The sequence below is a fragment of the Polistes dominula genome, unplaced genomic scaffold, assembly GCF_049000335.1.
Source record: "Polistes dominula isolate Pdom_NZ unplaced genomic scaffold, Pdom_raw_medaka contig_84, whole genome shotgun sequence".
Lineage (NCBI taxonomy): Eukaryota > Metazoa > Arthropoda > Insecta > Hymenoptera > Vespidae > Polistes > Polistes dominula.
The window spans coordinates 1,300,548-1,311,271 of NW_028300944.1; positions in this window are offsets into that span (position 1 = coordinate 1,300,548).

A 10,724-nucleotide genomic window follows, 5' to 3' on the forward strand; every position below is an offset into this window, starting at 1 on the left:
TATATACATAGAATAGATATTATATCTTTAAGTACATTTGGTGTGTGGTATAAACGCTTCAAGAAAGATAATTCCAATTTAGAAAGACGTATTTCAAGAACACCAAGTAAAGAATTGGTAGAGGAAGGATCACTGAACAGTCTGAATGAAATCCCGCCTATAACTCTAGACGAGAGAAAAAATATATATGGAATGAGCATATCTGAAACTGAAGAGTTCCTAAACAATATGGAAAGACAAAGCAAATTATAAGAAAATGAGCCGGAGAAAAGTTGTGAACCTCTTGGTAATATATATATTAAATTTTAATATAACATAATATATCTATATATATATTACTTTTACTCTATTTTTTTTTTAGAAAAAATTTTAAAATTCAAGAAATTAAATTTAACGAGTGAAAAAATGATATTTAATTTATATATATGAACATATGTATATAATGAGAATGTTATTTTCTTTTTGCAATCAGCGAAATTTGACAAAAAAAATTTATTATTTTTTTGTTGTTTTTTTGTTTATTTGAAACATATATTCAAACTTTTATTATCATTATCAAAGTTTATTTATTTCTTCAGTATACAATATTAGATAAACCGTTACTAGGAATTAAAAATAATTCTGATTTACGAACATACGTTGCAAAGAATTCATTTTATATTTGATTTACTGTTTACAAATGATATATATACGGGATTAATTTTTTAAATAATTTATCTAAAATAATATATTTCTTTTAGAATGAAATATTTTTTCCATTGAAAGTAATATAATTGATCTTTATCTATTGATTAAATTAATAAATAATCTTAAATTAAAATTTCTGTGTAATGAGATGATATGAATTTAAAAACATTGTATTTCAATTATTGTTTATAAACAATGATATATAGAATAATTCTGTGGCTCACTGTGTATACAAAAATATTTGTCTTTTTTTTTTTCTGTTGCTAATTTGAATGTAGGTCTCACTGAAAATCGTTAAGGGACTCTTTCTGTTTCGTACTAGGAGACAGGATAATATCGAAAATACGTGATGTATACAAAATCTAGTTTGAAAATAAACGAACAATCCATATATAACGTAGTATAATGGGGCTTCTTATAAATGAATAAGTATCACATTGACTAAAGCACAGAAATGTAGCTGTAACACTTACCTGAATCTTAGACTATGCAGTGCTTTCCTGCTGAAAACAGAATTCGACCGCTCCTGATGTTGTCGTGAGCGTCACTGATAAACTGGATCTTATGATCCTTTACAACACATTTTATTCGTTTTTGATTATTATTTTTTAAGATCTGGGCAGTTTATTTTAGAAGAAGTCTTAGTCCTATTTTTGTAGTAAAATAAGAAAAAAAAGAGAAAAAGGATTTCCCATATAAATCACATTATTATTATCATTTAGTAAAACAATATAAAAACCATAATAAATTCATTTAACATGATATATAACGAGAAAATTTCATTTCAAAAAAAATTTTCAAAACACAATCAAAAAACAGAAAAGAAACAGCATTATTGAAGAAATGATAAATTGATGTTAAGTTTGTTGGATAAGGTTTCTTAAAAGTGCACCGTACACTATTTTATATAAAACATCGATGAAAGACAAAGAAATAAAAACTATAAATTACATAATCGTCTTGAAAAATCGATAAAATTTGAAAACATAGTTCTCGCGTCTATGTACCATGATATCAGACCTATTAGTTATGGAAAATATAGAGATATCAAGTAGTTATTAACTTAAATACCTTCTGTGGATCATAAATATTTCAAAAAACTCTCATATATAGAGCATAAGTAAATACTACCAATATGTTGCAATTTTAACAATGTATATAACGTCTAAAATAAAAAATAATACTTTCATTTTATATCTTGTAATTATTTGTAAAGAAAATTGGAATAATATAAAATATATTTTAAATATAATATTTGATTTTTCAATATTAAAATTAATAGTATATTACTCACCTAGGAGCAAAGTATGGCATTCCGACCCGCGTAATATTGTCACCCGAGCCGAAGGCGAGGGTGACAAAACGCGGGTCGGGATGTCATACTTTGCTCCCGTGGTGAGTATACAATTTTTTCTCACACCTGGATCGAAAGTTCGCTTGTAATTAAATAATAATATACTAATTTTCTACCCGGGCGAAAAGTGCCTACTTTTCTACCCGGGCGAAAAGCGCCTACTTTTCTCCCGCTGCATCTGTAACAAACGTAGATGTCGCTTCCTGCCTTCCTCTCTTCTCGCTGCGTAAAACGAAGTTGCCGCTTTCTTACTATACTGTCCTAGGTATGTAATATACTATTTTATTTGTTGTCAATTAATACATTTTGCGAAGATTATGCAAATTTAACAACAATCAAGGGGTCCAGGGGTGAAATCCCCGATGGGGGTCTCGGGGCGAAGCCCCCAGAAAAAAAAAATCAGGGGGGTCCGGGGCACAGCCCCCGGCGGGGGTTGAGGGGGGCGGAGCCCCCCGCCGGGGATGGGGGCGGAGCCCCCCACTTTAAGAAAATTTAAATATAAAAATAAAATAAAATATAAAAAAACTTAAAAAAAAATTTAAATATAAAATTTGATTCTATTAAAAATATACATTATTGTTTAAGTTTAAAAAATATTTTTTAAAATAAAATTTAATTAATTAAGTAGGGAGTTTATAAATTATATTATTCTGGGAAGTGTTGAAAATCGAAGAGGTTGTGTGTGTAAGTCTGTGTGAGTCCAAAAAAAAGCATTTAAATGAAATTCAAATCGAGAACGAAGTGATTGATTCTTTGACCGTCAATACACCTTTTGTCACTTTCAAGAATTGTAAGTTTAAACAGATTATAATAAATAATAACAAATACAACTCTCATAATCAAGAAAATAACTAAATGTATACGTAGTAACCTATTTATGTTTGTAATATTTAACTAAACAAATATCTTTAAAACTTGTAAAAATAAATAAAATATAAAATATATGAGACAACACATGTTATTAAAATCATTAATTATATATCATAATATATAATATATATAAGCATGAGCAGTAATTTATTAAAACATTTTTAAGGTTAAGGAACTAGTGCGCATGCTTCTATTTTTTAGCGCATGCGCACTAATTCGTTACTACATTCAAGCGGGAGGGAATGAGGCACTTTTCTCCCTGGCACAGATTCAACCGGGCGGGAATGGGGCACTTTGCTCCCTGAAAACAGGGAGCAAAATACGTACTTTCCATCCAGGTGTGAGAAAAACAATATTTACAATTGTTTCATTTACAAAGTTGTTTAAGTTTATTTGCAGCCCATAAATATAGTTTAGTTTAGTAAAATTCACCTAAAACAAATTTATATAACTAATGAAATATTGATAAATTTGTAGAAATATTGGCAGGCTTCATATAATTTGCCTAAATTTTTTAGTGAACAGATATACTAAATTTTAATTTTCTTGTAACAAGAGAAAGTAGATTTACCCAACTTTCAAAAGAAACGGTCCATATATGAGTAGCCGACGCTAGGTGCTGTTAGACTTTACGTGAACTCTATATTAAATATAATATTAATAAATTCTGTGTAGACATATATATATAGCTTTTCTGTAGATGGCGTTAGCGACAAGTAGACGCCGAATTCATATATATAAGACAGCTTTGAATACTCTTAACAATTTCGTGAAGATAACTTGGTAGTATCAGTTGTTTACTTGTGTTTACATCGTATAGTAATTTCAAATTAGAAATGTCAGTTTATAAGCCAACAATGCGTCATTTGCGAGAAGTGTTACTTTATTATTTTAATAGTGACAAATCCGCTTCTGAGGCTCACCGAATGCTCGTACACGCTTATGGCAAGGGTCTTATATCCCTAATTACATGTATAAGAAACTTTAAGCGCTTCAGGAGCGGTGATTTTAACTTAAACAGACGTACTAGAAGACGACTAAATAAAGAACGGTTAATTCAAGAATTAGTGCGTTTGAGACTTGAAGACCCGGGTATGACTCAAGCAGAGATGGCAGCAAAAGTGGGAATATGTCCAGACACAGTTTCCAAATACGAAAGAAGTCATGAGTATCAAAACGAGTTAAAAAAACTACAGCAGGACCAAAGTTCTATACCTCCCGGTAATATATAAAATTTTAACAAAATACAATATACATATATATTTTTTCTTCTATTTATTTTTCGGAAAAAATTGTAAAATTAGAAAAATTAAATTTATTTTATATATATATAAATTAGGGTGGGTCCAGAATATCAATTATTTTTTTTTTTTTACAAGAAACACTGAAAAATTGGTTGCTAGACACCTTAAAAAATTTCTCACCAGATATGAGCACTTAATTTTAATAGGAAGATCCTCCGCATCGCAGATTTTTATTTTTTTCTCAGTCCAATAGATTAAAATTCATACCTCATTATTTATTTATTATACAGAACAATGTTTTGATGGAGTCTTTTAGGAAATTTAATGATCTAAAAAGAAGGGATCTTATAATTTTTCCGTAAATCTCACAATTTGAATTATATTGAAGATTTAAGTTTAATTTTAATACGACAAAGTTCATTTTTGTTTATGAATTTTGTATCTCGACAATAAATGACTATTCAAAAGTACACAATACAAATTTTTGTAGGAAATTAACTGCTCTATAAAAATAGTTTTTTATTTTTTGGCGATTAAGTTAAGCGATTAAAAAATATTCATCATCTGATTTTCAGCATCCAATTTAGTAGAAGAAAAATAATTGATTTTTTTGACCCACTCTAATATATATAGGATATGAAATCCTTAAGTAAATTTTGTGGATGGTGTAAACGCTTCAAGAAAGGTAATTTTATCTTAGAACTTACTACATCAAGACGGAGATATATTAGAGAAGAGAGGATTAAAAAATTAGTGCGTTTGAGACTTGAAGACCCGTGTATGGCTCAAGCAGAGATGGCAGCAAAAGTGGGAATAAGTCAAAAATCAGTTAGCAGATACCAAATAAGTCAGGAGTATAAAAAGGAATTAAAAAAACTACAGCAGAACCAAAGTTCTATACCTTATGGTAATAAATACATAAAATTTTTATATTATACGATATATATATTTTGTCTTTTATTTATTTTTCGGAAAAAAACTGTAAAATTCAAGAAATGAAATTGAACGATCGGAAAAAATATATTTAGTTTATGTATACATATATATAGAATAGATATTATATCCTTAAGTATATGTTGTGCATGGTATAAACGCTACAAGTCGGGTTATTTTTACTCAGAAAGAACTACTTTAAAAAGACAACATAGAGAATTGGAAGATAAAAAATTGGTTCGTTTGATTTCTGAAAACCCTCGTATGAGTCAAGATGAGCTAGCAAAGCAATTGGAAATGAACCTACCAACAACTTCAAAAGGCGTAAACACTCAGAAAATACAAAACAAATTAAAAGAAAAAGGGCTGAAGCCAAGTTCTATACCTAAAAGTAATATAATATATTAAATATTACTATCATATAATGTATATATATACAAGATTTTATATCCTTAAGTACATGTTGTGTATGAAATAAACGCTTCAAGAGATGTGATTTTATCTTAGAAAGACGTATTTCAAGAACACCAAGCACAGAGTCGGAAGATGAAGAATTAGAGCATTTTATAGATGAATTCCCGGGTGTAACTCCAGAAGAGTTAGCAAAAGTACATGACATAAGCATATCTCAAGCTGAAAGGATCATAGACCCTTTGAAAATAGAAAACGAATAAAATGAAAAAAGTTGTAAGCAAAGTTCTATATCTAATAGTAACATATATATAATAAAAATATTACTTTCTCTTTGAAATCGGCGGAATATAAAAAAAAAATTTTATTATTTTTTCGTTTGTTTGTTTGTTTATTTGAAACATATTTTCTATTTTTTATGATTATTATCAAAGTTTATTTATGATTTATTTCTTCAGTATATAATATTACATAAACCGTTACTAGGTATAACAAATAATATTTATTTACGAATATTCGTTCCATAGAATTCATTTTAAATTTGACGTGTTTTATACAAATGATATAATATACATAATTACTTATTTTTTTATCATTTATCTGAAATAATATTTTTCTTCTAGATTAAATTTTCTTTTGAAAGTAATTAAACTGATCTCAATGTATTCATTAAAGAATAAATGATTTTAAAATAGATTTTCCGTTTATTAAAATGATATAAATTTGAAATGAATTTGAATTTGAAAACATTGGGTTTCAATTATTGTTTATAAACTTTGGCAGTAATGATATATAGAATAATTCTTTGACTCACTGTGTATATAAATATTTATCTTATTTTTTTTCTTTCGCTATTTTGAATTTAGATTTGACTGTTAAGCGTAGAAGGACTAGTTAATACTAAGTGACAAGATAATAAAATCATTACGCGATTATTATTTAATCCGTTCTTAAAATAAAAAAAACTTATCATATAAAAAATAATAATGGAGCTTATTATAAATGGACAAATATTCTAGAGACTTAAAGACAGAAATGTTGCTTTACTACTTACCTGAATCTTAGACGATGCAGTGTTTTCCTGCTGAAAACAGAAATCGACGGCTCCTGATTTTGTTTAGAGGTGTCACTGATAAATTGAATCGTATGATCCTGTACAACACGTTTTATCCGTTTTTTATTATTATATTTTAATATATAGACCATTTATTTTAAAAGTGATTTAATTTTTTTTAAAGTCCACTTTTAAAAAGAATGAGATATCACGAAATTTATACTTAATTTAATGTAAACTTCTCATGTATAACTAGATAGTATTTAATTTCTTAAAAAATGCCTATGTTTTATACAGTTTAAAATTTCTCAGTAAAAGAAATTGCATAATCATTGATTACGAAAGTTTTATAGTAATAAAAAAAAAAGGGAAAAAGTATTTTCTATATAAACCAGAGGATTATTATGATTTATTAAAACAATATAGCAAACATAATAAATTCATTTTACATGAAATAAAAGGACAGAATTTCGTCTCAAGAAAAAATCTTCATAACGCAATCAAAAAGCAGATAAGAAGAAACTAATGAAGAAAAGGTTAATTGCTTGCCAATATGTTGGATGAGGTTTATTAAAATTGTACTATACACTATTTTATATAAAACATCGATGAAAGACAAAGAAATAAAAACTGTTAATTACATAATCGTTTTGAAATATCGCTAAAATTTGAGCAGAAAGTTTCGCTTAAGTTTATTTGCAGCCCATAAATATACTTTAGTTTAGTAAAATTCATCTAAAACAAATTTATATAACAAAATGACATATTGATAAATCTATAGAAATATTGGCAGACTTCATATTATTTTCCTAAATCAATTCAGAAGGTAATCGAAGTAAACCAATTTTGCGATCATCTTTTGCATAAATTATTTTCAAGTTATTACAAAATACAGATTATAATATTAGTTCATCCATTGATCGTAAGTTTCGTTTATTTAAATTCATTCTCTGTTCGTGCAATCTTTCATTCTTTATTTCTCTTTTTCTGTCAGGTGAGTTATTGCTGTGACAAAAGCGTGATTTGCACGAAGAAGATTAAATTAAGTGGGAGGTGTGGAAATAAAGGAAGTGGTGGGAGAAGATCACGTTGAATTTACATTTCGTCGTTTGAACTTCACTTCATATTTTTTTCTTTTTTTTTTTTAATTCATCTTATGATTGAATGAAAGATTGAAAGAGTGTATAAAAAAAAAAAAAGAAAAAAAAGAACGAACTGGACACGTACTTTGAATTTTTTCTAATCATATGTGTATATGTGTGTGTGTGTGTGTGTTTAGATTGTGTGGAGTGTGTGATTGTCGTAGTAAAATGTAAATCGTCAAAGCTTGTCGGATGATAGCGAGATTAAAACAAGTCGGGAAAGTTAGATGAAAAAAAAGATCTTTTTGTTTGTTTGTTTGTTTGTTTGTTTGTTTGTTTGTTTGTTTGTTTGTTTGTTTGTTTGTTTGTTTGTTTGTTTGTTTGTTTGTACAAACGAACGAATGAACGAACGAATTTTTGACGCATCATTGAAAGATAAGATAGTATGCGTTGAGCTCATTATATATGGCACATATATGATAATGCAATTTATTATTATTTTATTATTTCATCGTGTGGTTTTAATTAATCAAAATTTGATACAAAATTAATTTGTTTAACACCCTTTTTTTGCAATCTGAATTTTATTTCATTAATAAATATATTCTATCAATAAACTTTCGAGTTTCTAATTCTAATTAATAATAATAAATATATTATATATTTATTAATTAATATACTTTTGTGTTTATTATTTTATATGAATTTATTTAAAAAAAATATTTATAAAAATATATTTAATATATATAATTTATAATAATAATATTAGTATTATAATTATTTTATATTAAAATACATATTATTTATTATAAAATATGTATATAATTATTACTGTATATTAAAATAACAGTAATAAATATACTAATAAAATTAAAATTATAATTATTATAATAATAATAATAAGTGTATATATTAATATATACTAATATATATAATACTATAAACTATATACTATATATAAAATGTGTATATTAAAATAACAGTAATAATTATATTAATAAAATTAAAATTATAAATAATATAATAATAATAATTAGTATATATATTAATATATACTAATATATACTTATATATATAATACTATAAACTATATACTTTATATATATTTATTTATTATATTTAATATTACCAACAGTTATCATTGCAATTAAATATTTTATTTGAAATGAAGTTTAATATTTAAAAAAAGTAAATAAATGAAATATAATCAAAATAATGCAATATGTTATTGATAAAAATTGATTTCATCCTGTGATTTTAATAATTCAAAATTTCATACAAAGTTTCCTTGTTAAATACCCTTTTTGCAATTCGAATTATATTTCATTCCATATTCGTTTATTATTTAATATTTGTTAAACAATCATTTATATATAAAATGTTTTATTTGAATTATACATTTAATAAGAAATAATACATATGAAAATTTAATCAATTTGATAAGAATTAAAACGTCGAGTGTTAGACATCGATGAAACGAAACTTTCAAAGATAAAAAACGAATGTTGAGTCACGTTTGACATCAAAAGTACGATGAATTAAATGTTAAATACATTTTTCTTTTCTTTTTTTTTTTGCAAAAGATCTTACAAGTGATACAACGTATCTTTCCCTTACTAAGGACATGTACGAAGTATAGAATTAAATTCCAATAGCGTAGCTGATACGACAGACATTTGTTAGAATGGATTTAAAGAGACTTTTTTTCCGCTATCGTTGCGATCCTTCACGATCTTCCCGATCGATCGTGCTTTCCGTGATAGTCATCTACAACGTGCCGATGAGAATTCTTCTATTCGAACAGGAAACAAGCTGTTCGAAAAATAAAATCAATGTTTCTTTTACTTTTCTCTTATCTAATTTATTATTCTTCCACGTATTCATAAATTATACGTTTAATTATCGTACAAATTCATCTCTTTGTTATCTTTGATTAATTCTGTTAATGATTTAGGTATTATATTTTTTCTGATATTTTTTTTGTCAATCACATTTTAACACAATATCCTTCCAAATAATTTTAATTCATTGCTGAGTCATTTGTATATTTTTTCAATATTTTTAAAATACAAATACATTACAAGTTTTCTATTGTTAATCGATTTGCTCAATTTTTGAAATGGTAGTGTGGTACAATTTGGTCACCATGCATTCGTAGATTCATTTATAGAATTTTCAAACATTTTAAAAATACAAATACAGTCAAAAATTTCTACTGTCAATTAGTTTGCTCAATTTTTGAAAATGGTAGTGTGGTACAACTTGGTCACCATATATTAAATCTCATAGTTATGATATTGAAAAAGTATAATACAAATTTTGAGAAGTTGTATTGGGATCTCTAGCACTTGAATACGCTACCTGGTGACTAAATTCAGAATTAGAGTACATAGGTCGAATTGCTACGCCACGTAGGATCTCTAGCACTTGAATACGCTATCTGGTGACTAAATTCAAAATTAGAGTACATAGGTCGAATTGCTATACCACGTGGGAAATCTCGCACTTGAATACGCTATCTGGTGGCTAAATTCTAAATTAGAGTAGATAGGTCGAATTGCTACGCCACGTGGGATTTCTAGCACTTGAATACGCTATCTGGTGGCTAAATTCAAAATTAGAGTACATAGGTCGAATTGCAACGCCACGCCCCTGCCAGAGATCCCAATAGAGTTGTGAGTCAATTAATTATTACAAATTAAAATAATATTTTGAACCGTAATAATTTAAAATAATACGAGAATAAAAAAGTAAGGAACACAAACTGTAAATCATGGTGATGTATGGTGATAAAGAAGTGGGATTTTAGGGGATTCATATCCGATAATTCTAGGGAATATTATCTATGAAATTAAGTGATAATTTTGAAAAACACCTAAGAGACTTACGTGTTGTTAAAATAAAACTTATCTCTGTGATTAAAAATCTGTGTCATCTTCAATCCCGTACCTAAAACAATAACAACAAAGACAACAACATTAATAAACAAAAACATATAATATAAAATATAAATATTTAAATATAATATCTCTCAAAATCATTAATTTGAAATAATACAAGTATAAATAAAATAATAATGATGACTGCAA